At 50.2% G+C, this 17,464-nt stretch overlaps 1 long non-coding RNA gene and 1 other non-coding gene across 2 annotated transcripts in view; both read left to right on the top strand.

Annotated features, from left to right (window-relative positions):
• Window positions 1-523: 523 nt before the first annotated feature.
• On the top strand, window positions 524-606 carry Trnal-aag (transfer RNA leucine (anticodon AAG)). The gene has a single exon. It is a non-coding gene; the product is annotated as a tRNA-Leu (tRNA).
• Window positions 607-3,991: 3,385 nt separating this feature from the next.
• The window catches only part of LOC143427337 (uncharacterized), a 44,139-nt gene continuing 30,666 nt past the window's right edge, over window positions 3,992-17,464 (top strand). The window contains exon 1 of the long non-coding RNA XR_013102297.1: window positions 3,992-4,474. This is a non-coding gene — a long non-coding RNA (uncharacterized LOC143427337). The remainder of the gene's footprint in view (window positions 4,475-17,464) is intronic.

Below are 17,464 nucleotides of genomic sequence, written 5' to 3' on the forward strand. Positions count from 1 at the left end.
GCGAGTATAGGGACCATCATCTCAGGAGAGAGGAGTTGTCCCAGTGTGCAACGAACTGCACTTTCAGTGAACTGGTACACGCGAGCTGTCACCAGTAGAGGGGACACGTTATTGGACGTATCCGATAGCGTTTTAAAGCTCGGTTTATGAGCTTGGTCACTTGCCAGGTTCCTTTCTAGGATCAATGGATCAGAACGAATCTCGGAGCGGTTTAAAAAACCGGCGCTCGAGTCGATCTTGATCGAGATTTCTTCGAACGACTCGATGCATCTAAATTTCCATGGCTGGCCTCTATGAACGTGTCTGACAAAACTCCTGACGTTCACCACAGACGGAATAATGGCCAGGCGAACGAGAAAAAAAGAAACACCCGTTCGCCGGTGCATTGCTTGAAAGCTTCTACGGCCGCTTCTTACGGAGCTATTTTCGCCTAGCTGCTGGGTAATTTTAGTACGGCAGACCAGTTTCTCGGCATAGTACGAACGAGTCTGGTTGATTTTTCCTCTTTTGCGCAGAAAGACACGTCAGGATGGCCGAGCGGTCTAAGGCGCTGTGTTAAGGTCGCAGTCCAGTCTGTGGGCGTGGGTTCGAATCCCACTTCTGACAAATTTTTTTACCCCCACGAGGAGTTCGCGGTCCTACGATCGCGGGTAACGCCGTTCGTTGTCCGAATCTGACCGCGGCCAATTGTTCTGGCCGATGAGACGAGCCATTAAGCCCTCCTCGGGGCCGCGCGGTGTACTCTCGTACTCGACAATTATCCGAACAACGATTACGTAACCAGACGATGCGATCTCTACGTAGGAACAGTTCGCGACGGTCGTTGGTTGATTTCGAGAAATTCTAACTGTAATCGCCCGACCGAGTCCCATCGGTCAGAGGCGCCGGCGGCTGTTGAATTATTCTCGGTGGCATCCCGTGAATGCCCGTGTCGCGATCGCCGGTTTCCATTCGGTCGTAAATTCGCCGGTACGCAGCGGACGATTTCGCGGGAGCCCAGGCAAGTGCACCGATTCCAGCCGCGCATTCCTCCGCCATTTCTCGCCGGACTGTACGCTCTGGTGTATGCGGCAGGACGAGGTGGAGGTGGAAGAGGCGGTGGTAACCTTGGTTAGAGCGTAGACGAGAATAGGGGTAACATAAGGCGAGAGGATAGGTGAAACCGGCGTGTTGCCGGGGCGAGCAGAGGACGGAGAAGCGCTTTTATGCAACGCACACTCTCTCTTTCTTCGTGAACAATAACCTTAGCATGTGACGCGCGAGCACGCTGCCATGGGTCTACCACTGGTCCACGCTACTCGTCACGCAGCTCGACACAGTTTCTCCGGCCCGTTCTACGGATTTCTTTCCCGCTCTAAGGAGAATCGGATGGTATAGTGCCCTCCAAGATATACGCGCGCACTCGAGCTTTTAAATTGACACGTTCCCGCCGTGCGATGCCACGATTGCCATCCTACCGATGCACGTATACGATGCTCGCGATACCCTCCCAGTAAACAAGTTCTTTTGCCGATTGTTCGCGCGGCCTCGGTGACAGTTTCATTCTTTCGCTACCATTGGGACGTAGTACGTGTAGGTACGACTCGGCGGACTTTCAAATGTAACCAGCGGGACAGAAACCCGCATAATTCTCATGCAGTCGTTTTAAAACGGTCGGAATTTAATTCGAGTATCGCGGGGAACCGCTGCCTTTTGGGAAACTAGTTATTGAGGTTTCGATCGAATTTGCCGTAACAGCAGTATCTCGTAACTAGGTTGACGATCCTTTCGTAGACGAGAAGCTCGCCATTTTCACGATGGCGTAATGGTATCGTCTTCCCTTTTTCGGACCCAGAAACTGGCCGAAATAAGTAACGGGGCACGATATGAAGTTTCAGAGAGCCAGTCGGCTGGCACACATACACCATAAGCGGCTGATTCGCTCGCCTCCGTTCTCCCCTATGCTGGCGCGTAACCTTGAGAGTCGTTTCAGCCGACGGCCATCTTGTCGAGATGCACTTTTGTTTTTTGCCTGTCCAAGACTCGCCAGTCTCGCTGCGGTCTCTCTTCCTCGCTGAGTCCCCCTCTCCTGTCCGCGTTTCACATCCTCGTCCACCTAGCCATCTCGCGTTCTCCCTCTCAGTTGTACGCCCCACTCGTATCCACGCCATTCTTTCTGCCTCACGGTCCCTAGCTCCGTCCTACTCGCGCTCCCTGGCTCGCTTCGCTCCTCTCCAGCGTGCTTGAACATCGCGCTGGTGTTCTCCATCCGTTCGTCCTACATGCCTCCTACCACAGATTGCCCCGGAGAGAGAATGCAACCAGCCTTCCACGCAGCGGCAGCTTCTACCTCGTCTCTCCCCTCTGCCAACTCGTTCGTGTCGTCTCCACGTCGCCGCTGACGCGTTCCAGGGGCCGTGCCTGGCCACGAAATTTCATCGAGGACCGATGCATTTGCATGCCACAGGGTCCATCGTGGATAAGGTGCACGGGTCGAACGTCGGACTCGCGGAATGGTTTTTATTATATGCCAGCAGCCGGTGCTCCACTGGCCCAATTTTCAAGGTAGTTCTCGGTCACGTGGCCCGCGCTGTGCTGGGAATGTGCGAACACACGTGTCGCACCTGGAGCACCCAGCCACTCGCCCATTGAGCTCCGAAAGCGGCTCCCAATCCCGGGACAATGCTTTCGGGACGGAGCACGCAGTAGAAAATCCTCTTTTTGGTTGGACGTGCATGGTAGACCGGTAAAATGCTCGTGCACTTCAATAGAAAGGGTTGTTGTGCGATTCGATCGATATTGTTTCTTTTATCGTCGAACTTTTTTTTTGTTTTTCCGGACCTTACAGTTACGTTTATATTGATATTTTTCAGTCAATTACAAATACGCGATGGTAGGCATGGTTGTAACGAGACGACTATGGGGTTCGCATCAAGTCAAACTTTTCTAAATGGCAATCGTTGGGCTTTAGAAAATGCGTATGAGAGAGTTGGTTACGTTCGCGGCGATATTCAGTAGCTTCGCTCGAGCTATTGAGTCACTCGCTATAAATTAATAAAGGCTCCGCTTGTTTTGACGGTGAGACGCAATGGCTATTGACCAGCAAAGCAATGAACTCGGCCGCGACGGTGTGTCGCACAATTTCTGAAACCTTATCTTCGCTTCTCTTTCACGACCGTTTTCCCTCCCTCCACGGGCGGGCGTCGTTGACACTCCGTCGACACTTTTCGAGCCAACTAAGCATCGAATACGAACGCGTACAATATACGATGGATTCTGTGTGCAGTCGCTGCGAATATTGAAAGTTGTTTCTCAGACGGTGAATCGAAATTGGTCTTTTCTTTACGAATCGAAGCTTTATTCTACGATATTGGTTATAGATAATTCCCTAATTGCTCCACCTCCCAGCCAATCGTGCACCGTTCGCCTATTAACCCACCTTTCGCGTCAGACCCCCGAAACCCCACTCCCCCGTTCCGCAAATCTAACCCGCCATGCTATCGTCAGTCCCAAGCGATTCGCGCGGTGGCTGCGTATACGTACTTCTCCGCGGGTTCGCGTTTATTTATCGTGCCTCCTGTTCGATGGCGTTCGAACAAGAGATCGGCGAGAGCGGTCGCGCGGATAAGGCGAAACGAAAACGGTGGCAGAACGCGTCGTCGCGGTGCGTGCCGGCTCCCGAGGCACCGAATTTCGTTGCGCGACCAGCGATAGGGCAGTGGCTCGACGGTGGCGCTACTGTCGAGGACGGCGGCGGAGTCAGGAAACAGCCAGCCGGCGCATAAGCCGCGATGGGCGCCGCAGTCGCGCGCTTGCACTCTCAGTGGTGAGCGGTGAGTTTGTAACGTGTGCGTAACAGCTCTAAAAACGTCTTCTGGTCTGTTTTGCTTGGCCGTTCGCGTATTACACGGCTAAGGCACGTCAGTGGTATCGTCCCCGTAATCGATTCCCAGTGTGCCTCGGTGTTCTCGGACATACGTACACAGTTTCTAGGAAGAAATAAGAAAGGAAAAGGGGGAGAAAAAAAGGAAAGAGGAAAGATAGAGAACCGTGCAACCCGTCACGCTTGCCTTTCACCGTACGCACGAGTAAACGACGTGGTGTGTTTATCGTCGACGGAAAGCGGGAGATACATGCACCGGGCGAAGGTGGGCACAGAGGGAGGATACAAGGGGGATACAGAGCGGTGGTGCAGTTGTACGGGAACACCCCAATAGGCAGACGTAAACGACGCGGGTACGGGTTGCCGTGGTTTCGCGAGGCGAGGCCGGCAGAACACCGGTGCTCCAGGGTTCCGTGACTCGTTCTCCAATCGTGGTGTATATATCGGATGACAGACTTAACCGGTCGGCAGCGAGATTTCATTGAAAAACCAGTGACGTGTGCTACACGTGTATAACCCAGTGTGCAAGTGTTTCCCATTGATCCGGGCCTGAGTTCCAGGGGACCGTGTCACTTGCTGCCCACCGCCTGCTCATCGTGTACACCTCGTTATGTGAGTACGCGCGACGCATATTATACGCGTATATCGCATTAGCCGTACGAATACTTTTTTCTCTTTTTACCCTCGCTCCCGCTGGTACTTTCTGTTGTTAACGAGTGTTCCACGGGTCTCGCGTGTCCATGTCGGTCTTCATGGGACAGTACACGGTTTTGTTTACATCTGTCGCGGGGCAAAGTGAGGTAGGTTCGTGAACGAATGTGCGCGCGAGGTCAGATCGAGGACCGGGAGTGGGTCGCCGGTGTGTTGGTGCGCGAGCGCGCGCGCGCGCGCACTCCTATGTACCGTGCTCACATTCTCTCTTTCTCTCTCTCTCTTTCTCTCTCTCTCTCTATCTCTCGTCACGTTCAATTTATACTCCGGGATAAACTTATTCGCCTATGCTCCCTTCGAACGAGATACATTCTTTCGTCGACTCCAATAAAATCGCAGAAACGTTCAAGTGTAGACTGGCGGATTTTACGGTTTCTATAAATTCGTGTTACGTCTCCGTGACGCCATGTGGAGTCGAAAGTCATCGTTCCTTCTGTCTCCGTTCCTTAAAGAATAATTGTTCTCGGTGGGATATCTTGGAAAAGATTCTGTCCATGGCTCGGAACGATGGCGTTCGACGAACACTTTGCTCGAACTCCCGTACAGAAAGTTGGCGAACTTAACCGTCGACAACGGAGACGCGTAAACCGTCGGCTGGGTCTATCGCTGTACAAGTCACTTAGGCTAGTGAATGAAATCAAGGTAGAGAGGTCCGCGAGAAGTCGAGTCGGATTCCTATTCACTTTCGATTCCTCCCGTAAATAGAGAGGCGCGTGTACGCGCGACAAATATCGGCCGAGCGTATCGCGAGCCCACCTCTCGGAAATAGAATACATTCTAAAAATATCCGGCCCTATCGGCGACGGATGTGCACAAGCCGGGTTTACCGGTAGGTGAAGTACCGGCAGACCCCCGTACAACACGGATAGACACGTTCCTTGCTATGCGTGTCGCACGTCGTGGACGTAAAAGGGGAATCCACTGAGTTTATCGTTCTCGGTTTTACGATTAGCAGGGTTATGAATTACAAAATAGTGGGATACTTACTGTGACCGCGAAAAGGATTGTTACACTGGCGAGTAACGATCCTGGCTCTACCGGCTTCTCTAATACAAATACGTGGCGCGACCGCCTGATTAGGAGTGGCTTTATCTACTGCCATTATTCCTCGCTGGACAGCCTCTGTCACGTGGTTGGCATAGTGAGGCCAGCAGGGCCAGAATCGTCGTTCGCGTTTGCCTATGCGTCGACCATCTTTCGAGGATTCATATTTCTGCCTTCTGTTCCGAAAGTGTTAATTCTTCCCGGGATTGTTACAAAGGGAAAGAGACGGATAACGGTGTGGCGCGCGGTTGCTCGTGCAGGCTACGTGACACGGCTTCTCTTCTGCCGCGGAGGTGTCCCTCGCTACCAGTCCGTTCTTATTACAAATTCAAATTTAACGGCTCGCCGCCGTCGCTTGGAAATTTAAATCTACGGATATCGTTACTGATTGAAACGAATCCGAGGCTAGCTCTCGGGATTGGGAACAGTAGTCGACGACGCTCGTCGAATGGACTTGACAGCCGCCAGACGACGGTGAAACATTTTCCATCCTGGCGTTGGATGTTTCCCTCATTTTGATCGTTCGAGCGTTATTTTTGCCACAGGTTGAAAGGAAAGTTCGATGGTTTTCGAATGATTTCTCGAGTAAAGTCGAAGGTTCGCATTCGATCGTGGTTTCTGATCGTGGATCATTCTCGAACGTCGACTGTATACGCCGCAGACGTTACGGTTGAGCGAGATCGCTTTGAGATTCCGTCGCAATATTTGATAAAATAAAGTGAGTCTAGGCTAGGAAAGCCTTTAGATCTGACCTCTCGCAACAAAATTTAATTAAACGCTGTTTTATAATCGTCAGTGGTTACATTAAAATTGATTAACGCGTTTATACACTTTCGAATCGACACGCCAGTAGACTTCGATCGATATTCGCATCGGAAAAAATATTGAAACAGTTGGCACGTGAACGTTCACCTCAAATTCGAGAAAACTTTGTCATCGCGTATCGAACGCTCTGGCTAATTATTCAGGTGCTCTTCTCTTAAGACTCGTCGACGCGCTGCGATATCGAAGATGAAGATGCAAAATACGAACCTGGGTATACCCGCGATTCACTTCGATTTCTGCGAACCCTCAGCCTGTCCAATCAGTCAAGTTGACGCCTGATGGCGGGAGAACGATTGTTTGCACTGCAATCGCGGGTCGTAGCCCAGTATCTAGCGCAATCTTGAATTTTTTTCGAACCAATTTTATTTCTTTTCGAAACGCCTCGAGTGTTCCTCGAGCGGTGGGTTTTATCCGACGCTACATCGATAGCGGCCCGATAAGCCCACGGGGCGCCGACAATTCCTACGGAGGCTGATAAGGGGCCGTGCATTATCACGGCGGTGCACATCCATGCCCTCGAATGTCGACGCACCGCGAGAATGGGACGGCGATAAACACGACGGCTCATGGGTCGCGTTTTAAACGCGGCGACGAGGTTTCTTCCTTCAGGTGTGCATGCACGTACGGAGACGCCAGCAGGCATGCGTGTACGTGCAGTTACGTAAGGGACGGACGGCGATTCGAAAAACAGCCTTTAGCGTTCCGATTTCTACACCGTGACCGTTGCAACTGTTACTTTTTTCGCGTCTCTCGCTTTTTCGTCTCTCGCGCTTTGAAATTTAAATGTCCGCCTCCTTTGCACGTAATCTGACGATGCTGGCGCTCCTCGTAAGTGGGTTCCTCGGAGTTTGGATATGGTTCGAGATGGATTTCGGAGCGTGGAAAGTCGTACGGGATGAATGTTGGAAACTTTGTCCGTTTTTTAAGTGAAATTCTTCTCGCACATAAACGGACGAGGTCGAGTAACTTTTGATACACCAGCGTGTAAGAATCGACGAAGATCTGTGCCGGCGAGGAAAGGAATTTCTCGATCGGTTGTTTTCTCAAGAAATTGCAATGCTGGAGAGCAGTAATTCAAAGTTCAGACCGCGATGTTTGTTCAACTCGGAACTAGGCCAAGTCTAACTCGACGTGGTCACACAAAATACGAAATTGTAAATGCAAATGCGATCGGAATAATCTCTTGCAACGTGGTTCTCCTTTACAATCACATTATGGATCTAGGGCGCAATAGAAAGTTATTCCTTTAATTTTCTATCTATAGATCGACCTTCGTCTATTTTCTTCGCAAAATCCTCTATATCATACCTTTTAAATACCCAGACACTGTCCATTTATTACCCTCCGTTACACTCTTCTTCCTAAAATTAAGCAGAACTGCAGCGATCCGTAGAAATTCGAAAACAACCGCTCTCATTCATGCATACTCGCACGATTTATCAAGCTTACTCTCGTCGCTCGTCCGAGGCGTACAAAGAAAGCGTTTAATCTTCGATGTTTGCTCCCAATGTAAAAGAGCAAAAACGGAAAAGAAAAAATATAAATCGAGTAAGAATCGTAGAATCGAGAATCAGGTATTCCACGAGAATAGTGCAAACAGGCAAGAGCGCATGCTTAAGCGCTTGCGCAGCCAGTCCCGCGTCACAGTGCACCGCGGTAATCGCAATTAAATAACAAAAGCAACGACCCATCTCCAGAAATATGCGAGCGTAACCATGATGCTCGCTTTATTCCATGAAACCCGGGGATGTTGTCGGAAGACAACGATGACCTGGTGACCCTATATTATCTAACAGGCAGCCCAGCACTTGTTATTCCTTTTCACTTCTGGCTGGGGATCGATAACACTTCGATTTCGAGCTCGTCCACGCGATTCATTCTGCCTGATCGACCGAAGTCGTGCCGCTACCTATGTTACCGACACCTACCGGCTTATTGGCTGAATCTGTGCGTAGGTTATCCCCCTTCCGGGACGGGGAAACCCTTCTCGGGCGGCATGCATTTTTAACCAGGCCACTGAGGCATTTGCGAGCAGATCTTCGCCGTAGGGATTACGTCTCACCCGGCGATCCTTTTAAAACCCGGCACTCCTCTTACTGGAGCATAAAACAAGATAGAAACCTCCGTAGCAAATCCTGTTTCACGGTTCTAGGGACTTTCAGCGGGTGACGATGGTGCGCGATGCCGTTCGAGTCTAACGAAAGGAAGCGTTCCGTGGTACTTACTTAACGAGCGATGTAAAGTGAAAATCTCGAGACTTGAGAAAGGAAGAAATCATAAATGTCTCGACGATATCCGTGTACCGGAATTCCCCTTTCTCCGTAGGACAGCTTGTTTGAACGCTGGCGGGCCCGATTATTTTCACTGGCCGGGGCGCGAGACGCGCTCGCGCCGGTTTTAATCGGCGAACTCGCGGCCGGGTCAACGGTATTCCGCGTCCGAAAACGCGGCGAGATGCCGCGGGTCCCGTCGTTTTCACTCTCGCGTTCGCCCACCGTCCGTCATTGTTTTTCTGCCTGCGTCGTTTTATCGTTCGAGAAGAACCCGTGCGGCGACACGACGATAAAATTAAATGTTCGCCGGCCTGACCCGCCTCGGCTCGGCTCGGCTCGGCTCCGTTCCGTTCCTCCGTCGCGACTGATCCGGCTGAAAACATCGACCGCCGCGAGATGCACCGCGGTGCATACTGATTGCGTCACGCTCGAAAAATAGGCACGCGTCCCAATTTCGCGAGTGTTTTGACCGGACGTTCCCCGGTAAACGCACCGGGTCCCTCGATCGCCAGACGCGACGCTCGACGACAGGTTGCCAGGTATCCTTTGATACGCGTCTTCGTTTTATCGGCCCGTTTCCCGCGCTACGAAACGCTCGCCAGGCGAAACGACTTCTTTGACGCTCTCTTGCTCCGTGGCGACCGGAAGCCAACGTTCCGGACGATCTTAGATATCGAGGTTACGGCGGACATCGCGGAGGACGCGTCTTTTTGCATCCTCCGCCGTGTTTCGCTGGGCTCGGAACGAGACGGGACAAATTGGACTTCAACTTGTCGAGCATTGCTATCGATCGCGCGCGAATTCTTTACCAGTACGCTTTAGACAAGGACTTTAAACATCGTAATGAAATTAGCAGATAATATTTGCGATAATAAGTCGGCAGCGAGCCGTGCGTTTTGTTGGAAAACGCATTTCGTTGACCTCGCCGATGTCGTAACAGGCTGTCTGATAAAATTATATGATCGTGTTTGCGTTGCCTTCAGATAAAGCCTTTCTCTGTCGGAGAGTGAACTTGAATCGAAATTCAGATCCATTTACATTATTTCTTGTGGGTAGAAAAACGCGTGTTGGTGTTCATCGACAGTACTCTAATAGAGATAGCGACTGAGAAAAGGAATGATTGAACTGTACAGAAACTCGCGTCTCGATTCCCCCAGTTGATCGGCAATTTGAAATGGAAGTTTTGCAATTGTAATCGTCCGGTATCGATTAATAATGGGTTCTTGGAACAGGTTACTCATTAAAATTCGCCCGTCCAATAATGAATTAGCCCGATAAGTTAATCCAAACGTAACAGACGTCGCGTAAATTGAAAGATATCAGCTTTAGAGAGCGCGACAGCGCAATAAAAGAAAGTTGGCTGGCTTGTGCTCGGGCGTACGGAATAATTAAGTTTACATATTGCTGATGGATCTCAAGAGGAACGTTTGTTATCCAACGCTCGCTTTCGTGGCTCTCGACGCGCGAAATCCCGCGCGAGGTAAATGCGGTGTGACGATCAAATTGCTCCTTATCGGCTCGATGCCACGATGTTGTGGAAAATTACGCGTTGCTGGAAATTCCCGATGAAATTCCATTAAGCAAGTTCGCCGGAAATCAGTGATATCGCGAACACACTTTTAAATTAATATAATACCGCATTATCCCCCGCGAGCAGACTTTCGTTTCGAGGATAGGGAAAACTTAGCGAACGCTTGGAACATTTGCAGCGCAAATTAATTAACTCGGCGTGTCTCTTTTCGAAGTGGCGAGATATCATCTTAATCGTAATCTTATCTTTAAAGAACAGATTATGGAGATTCGGAGATTTCCTCGCGCGTGTCGGTTAATTACTATGATTCTAGTTTTGCATTATAAAATGTTCGAGCGCGGAGCTTTCGCAACGTTGAACGTCGATTTCGTACGCCCTAACCCCCGGAACCGCTGTCGGTATTCTTGAAATCGAGACTGCTTTCGAATTTTGTTTAGTCATCAATGAGGAGTCAGTCGGAATAAATTTGCACCGAAACTGCGCCGCTCTGACAGAGATCGATGACTCCATTCGCGGCCGGGATTGGAAAAAACGACGAACGAAAGTTCTGTTGACTTTAAAACGTAAATGGAACTTGCCGTCGAGAGTACTAACCTCTTTTCGGCCAAATGTTACTCCCGACGCCTTAAGGGGGGTTCATTAATTTTTATGAGCAGCGAGAATCGAATTTATTCGTGAGAAATTGTGTCAAATTTCTCGGTCAACGTCAATGTTTTCATCGCGTTACCGACTTGGCGCTAAACCAACCTTTTGGACAGTTTTATTTATCACGATATACGCGAGCTATGTACACGCGTACTTCCATCGAGAACGGTTGGAATTTTATTTTCTCGCGACGCTACTGGGAAAAAAAAAAAAAATCCACTTTTACAGCGTTTATAAAAGTTTTTAACGATAACAGGTTTCGATTCACGCTTTAGCGGAGGTTAGTTCTCCGGCGTTGGTTGATCACGGTTGATCGATCAAGATTATACGGCGCGCAGTTCCTTTTTCTCATTTAATTTGTACGTATCGGTGGATCTGCTTGGAAGAGTATAAATTCCGCTCCAGTGCCACCATGAATATCAGTTGATCGCCGCATCAGCTGACTACGAGCTACGTCAAGGCTGCTGGAGAGATCAAATGAATAATGTACCCCTTTCAGCCAGCTGCATAACGCATCTCGTGTCGTTTTTAAGACTGGTTTGATAATGGCGCACGATCGAGCGAGCTCGAAAGAATCTGCTGCCGGTCGGTTGGTCGCGGCCAAAAATTTGTATCACTTTTAGATCCGGGAATATTCGCGCGCCGCGATTCGGTTTGTCGAATATTTACTTTCTACGCTTTCTATGAAACGATCGGAGGGGCGGGGACGGACTTAATCGGACCTGTAAAACGATTTAAGAACATCGATTTTGAATTGTAAATTCCACGAGAGGAATCGCAAGGTGAAATTGTAAAAACTCTAGATCGCTAGATTAAACTGCGAGCTAATCGTCGTGACTCGACGTATTTAGCGTAAAAACGAAACGAGCAACGAACAAATAAATTTGTCGCATGAATATGAATGTCACTCACGAGCCCCGTAGAAGAGAATCTATTATAGAGGAAACGATGATAAAGCTGAAAATTCAGTCGCACCGAACCGACGCGACTGGAGCAATTTGTATGCATAAATCAGGAAAAAAAAAAGGTACCAAACGCAGGGATACGCGTGTCGATGGTACACCGAATCGTGGCTACCATATAACAGTCTGCTATAAGAAGACCACCCAGAGCTTGACCTAACCTTTCCCGAATCGACCTAACCACAATCCCGACGTCCAAGTCGCAGCAACATCGTCCCAGCCGAGAAATTGCCCAGACGCATCCGCGTGCCCGTTCATAAACCAAACGAGCAGCCGCGTAGGTGCAAAAAAAAGGAGAAAAAAAAAGTGGCTCATAAATCGACGCTAAAGAATTCGACCTTGCTCGTCGACGTCCAGCCGAATCTCATCAACCAAGAACCTATATACCCGGATCGATTCTACCGAACAAGGCTCTGGCCTCTCTGAACCCGTCCTCAGTGATCGATCCACGGCAGCGTAGCCGAAGAACCGGATCCGTTGGCGCGCGTCGCGCATAAAGAAGCGCGAAAACGACGATAGTACGCGCGGCGACTTTGACGCCGGCCAGGCACATCGTTGCCGTTGGCGTATATAACAACTGCGAAACTGCAGCCAGTGCAATCGTCGGCAGACGGACTAACATCGCATGACGTCACCTCGGCAAGCGTATCATTTTTAGCCCACATATACAACCGCGGTTGGCCAAGGCCTCCGTCCGCCTCCGCCGCCATCCTCGTTGTTGAGCCCTGGCTAAGCCTGTGTACGTGCAACTGCACACACGCCGGACACATTCTCGGTGGACAGTGCGAGTGACCGAGTGCGCGGTATAGGCCAAACCGAGCTAGCGACGGTTCAGAGATGGTTCGTTCCCTCGAGCTGGTATAGTTTGGGAACGGGAACTTATTGGATTAGTCTGAGACCAGACGTTCCAGTCCTCTCTGTACGAAGAAACGAATGAATGGCTTTTGGAATTTGTTCAGTTTTTAATGACGAAGGTGTAGCGTTTGAGATGAGACGGTGTTTTGTAGAGAGAATTGCTCCGATCCGTGGTCTCGCGAGAGGCTCGAATACTTCGCTAGATGCAAGTGTAGGCTCGGCTCATGTTTTTACGGGCTATAGTAGGTCTCGCGATTGCATTGTGGACGCTTTCCCTTGGCACTAGTGACCGAGCTGAAAACATTGCCCTGCTCATACCGAGAGTTCTTGAGGACGGTAGACTCGTGTGGTCTTTGCATCAGTGTTTCTCAACTTGACTCGCCCAGGGCTTTTCGCGAGCGAGGCACTCTCGGTTGTGTTCCTCCTCCTGTGCACTCACCGGACGATATTTTATTTTCGACGGTTAAAAAAATGTTCTAATCCAACGCGGAGAAATTGATCCAAGGACGAAGCGTGACTACAAATGCGGTGCTCTAATCCGGAGGGCTTTCGAAACGAGGAAGCGAACGATGCGTGGAGGCACGTACGATGAAAGGACGCCTCGAAAGAGCTCGTAAATGATGAGCGAGGTGGGGAATGAATGAGGGAACGAGTACGCTTTCAGTAACCGGGGATGAAGTACCTTTCGTTAGGGAAAGTTACGAGAGGAAAGGCATAAAACTCTCGAGACGTAATGATTTTAAAATACACCACTGTTGAATCGCGAGCATTTATTACGATCGACAACAAATACGCTCGCGAAGTTCCCCCCTCTCATCCTGGAATTATTATTCGCGCTGCGCGACGTATACACTGGACGAATGTAGGGAACTTTTGGTCACGTTGGGAGTAAAACGGCGAGACGTTGCTCGCTTCTGTCCGACGGTAGCCGGAATGTGCAACGCTAGCACGGAGTAAGGATGAACCGGGGACAATAGCTGAGGATGCATTTTTATTCCCGAGACGCTTGGTGAATCTCTAATAGCTATGGGAGTGGTTTCGTTCACCGAGATATTGCTGCGAACGCCAGTCACATCACAGCTTTTTTCCTTTATTTTTTTTTTTCAAACTACTCTCAAAACTACCTGCTAAGTGCCCCAAAGCTATACGAGCAATGTACAATCTCCCGAGTTTCGAAGAGAAACAAGCGTAAAGCGAACTCGCTATGGGCGTCTGTCCACCAACGTTCTATTCTACTTGCAGAGGCCACGCTGGGCCGCGTTGCCGGAAGAAGCCTCCATCGCGGGCGTAACGTTAGTTTTCGCACGAAAACGGAAGCCACGCAAAATCGCCAAGCTTCCAGTAAATATGTTTCAGCTGGAATAGTTTTCTGAAAAGCTTGCGCGGACCTCTCCAAGGGTATCTCGCCGTCCACTCGAGGTAGGGTCGTCTGTCGGTCCAATAAGCGTCCTCGAAACTCTATTTACGGGACAAATAGCGAGAAGTTTGACCAGCTAGTTTCCAAAGTACGTCGTTGCTCGCAGAAGTACCGGCAAGTTCGCATGGAACGCAGGGCCAGGTGTAAATCAATATTGGAAACAGTCCTGGGTAGACGTTCGCCGGCACGAGCAGTCGAGTCACGAGTGTAAAGGTTAGCTTTGCTTATCTCACGCGAAAGTCGCATTAATAATCCACGGCTGGCTGTTTTACGTTGTTTAACTGGAACAGTAAACTCGCCTCTAGGATCCTCTGCAGGGAATCTGGCGATTTAACGATCAACCCCCCTGATAATGATCACCGAGCCGAGCTTCCATTTCTTCATTATTTTTCGTCCCAGGCCACGTAACGCGTGGTTTCTTGTCTGATTTCGTGTACGCTCCGTGTTCCGCGGCTAATGACTGCCGCTTGCCGCCACTGGGGATGGGGCTGTTACGAGGGGGTTAGGGTGTCATTAGCTAGGGACTTTTTCGTTAGATTTCGTTCCTCCCTCGAGGCGTTCCCCAGATCTGTCCTTTCTCCTTCGCGTTCAAACCTCCACGCTTCCGAAGAATTCTTATTTTTAACCCTGCCGAGCTACTTTTTCTCCTGGAACGGGTTTCGAACGTGACAAATAGAATCGTCCATAAAATGCGCCCGTCGAAAGCCGAGAAAGTTAATGGTCCCTGGATATTTTGCCGGAAAGTCCAGCAGCGTCGAGCAGAGGCTCTATCGGCTTGAAAACGCATCGTGCACGCCCCAGGGACTCACCCTTGAAAAAGGCGTCAGCCAGTGCCCTCGGTGTTGCATAACGCGCGCGAGTATAATGCAATTGCAGCCAGTCTGAAACGCCCATTAGCGTGGACAGGAGAGAAAGAAGCCGCGGATAACCGTAGGCCAGGTCGGTTGCGTGAGCGGCAAGTGCACGCGTGTGCAGCGAGGAGTATGCACGCGAGCGTAACCGGTGCGCGTCGCGGCTGGGGCGGCAGGGATGAAACTGCCCGCCGCGATTTGCGCGCGACCGCTCGAATTTCGTGGCGCGTGTCCCGATCACGATCGTTCCGTGAACGGCCAGGCGAAACTACGCTCTCCCGGTTTCGCGATCCGTGATGCCGATACGGTCCAATAAACGTACCCCGTAAACGTCCAGGCTCTTCTTTCCAGGCTGACAGCAGTCAGCTGTCCGGACGTCTTCATTTCGACGACTAATTCAGCGATCGATATTGAAACGCGCCCAGGAAATCTCCTTCCCCTTCTCTAGATTGGTGGCTAGGCAGACGCGTTTTAAGAATTCTGATTAGCGATCAGAGGCCCTCGTGATCGAATCTTTCCTTCGATTCGCAACTAGGTAGCTACTCGAATTATCTTTTCTTATCTGGCGTGCTTCTCGGACTTGTAAGGTTCGAGTTAAGGATCGTTTCGAGTCTTGATTAGCGTTGGAAGTGTCGTTGATCTTAATTGGCCGCGGATATCATTCGAAATTGTTGATCCCCGTGGAACGTGGAAGATGTCACGTTCGTACGATGAATCGAGTCCACGCCGGTGTCCTTAACACTTCGGCTGGATCCGGATGGTGCAGTCGATGCAATTTTTTCGGTGCATTCTAGATAAGTGGTCTCGTGGTCTCGAACGTGACGCGACCATCAGCGTTCGCGGTGAGTATCCTTCGAATTCCTTTGTTCTTGCTCGCCCGCGGGGATCACCGGCCACTTCGTACTCAGTTCGAAGCGTTATTGGATTACGTTCTTTCTGCGGTTTCTTCTGGCTTGGACGCTCATAAGTATCGGCGAGCACGTAGGATACATTTTCTAGTCGCTCGAGTGCGCGCTGCGACTGAAATATAACCCAAACCGAGCCTAAATTCGTAGACAGACCCTGACGAGAAGCTTCTTCCATCGTGGTACCACCTAGAAGCGGTGACGATTCTAGAATTCTCCAACGTTCTCTGGATTTATCGCGACGATTCAATCTGACGGGAAGAAAATCGCAGATAAACGATCTTAAAATTAGAATATCGCGTAACCTTTTATCACAGGTTTGGCTGTTAATCAGCGCAAATTTCTGCGATTACTCGGTAAGATCGTTGGACGTCTGGCAAAACTGCAACGCGAGTTCGCAGTCACGTAAATATTTATCAGAATACACGGGGTCACTCGACGGAAGTGGTAAACGTCGCTATTGGTATAGGTCAGTTTATTTTCGAGCGGAATATATTATCGATCCGCCCGTTAATCGTGCATGCATGTACATGAGACGTAGGCACACAAGCAGGCCTGCTACCTAACGTCTCTTATCTCGCTCCTCTTTTCTCTCTTTTTTTCCTCTTCTTGGTCAATAAAAAAAATGCTCCGACTGCACGAGAGGAAAACGTGAATCGTCGTTTCCGTACAATCTAGACTTTCGACGCACTAATCTCTTCGGCTCGAGAGATATCGAGGGCCATTTATTTGAACCGAGGAGAAACGGTCAGCGCACGGATTTGGAGAACGCGGACACCATCCAGCGAATGTTCGCGTTATATTTGACACGCTGTACGCGAAGATGGGAATAAAATCGAGCGAACGTGTGAATCTCGAGTGAAATGAGTTGCGGAGGCATGAAATTTTATCAGGGATTTTCTAGAGCAAGCAAAACAGGTTCACTTTCGTGCGACTCGAGCATGGTCAAGGCTGAGCGCAATTACGCTCTCTTGTTCACCGGCTACGAATTACTATTTTCCGTTTTTTCTCCTCGCCTCTCTCCTCTGCTCCCCTTTCCCTCGACACCGAGAGGATTATCTCGCAGCGATGTCATTGCAGCGCCGGCTGTTTTACGTGCCCGCAATCATGCACGCTTTCGTTGTCCTCGTGAAATGATGTTTCACGCTCGGCCAACGCTGCTGGCGTTCGGCTTGGATTGACGGAAGAGCGGTGAAAATAAACCAGGCGCCACTTGTGGGAAGAGAAAGGACGAGGGATAAAAAAGTTGAAACGCTCGCTGGCTGGCTGCGTTTACGCTCTTTTTACTGACCCAACTCGCGTATCGACGAGATCCGCAGGACCCAAACAAGATGGCGGATCGTCTGAAAAATGGCAGACCTCGCGAGAGTCCACATAATACCCAAAGGCGAGATCTTCGAAAGGAATTTCTACGTCGAGTAGTCGAGTCGATGCACAGTCGAGGAGGCGCACCGTGGCTGTTTATAAGCCTTCCAACGCGGCGTGCAACAAGGTTGCAATAATATCCGGCGGACGGGTAAAAGAAATCGATTGGCTAGATGACGTTGTCAGAAACGGGCGCCAGCTCGCGTGGAAACTTCGGC

This window comes from Xylocopa sonorina, chromosome 9, assembly GCF_050948175.1.
Source record: "Xylocopa sonorina isolate GNS202 chromosome 9, iyXylSono1_principal, whole genome shotgun sequence".
In the NCBI taxonomy this organism is placed as follows: Eukaryota; Metazoa; Arthropoda; class Insecta; order Hymenoptera; family Apidae; genus Xylocopa; species Xylocopa sonorina.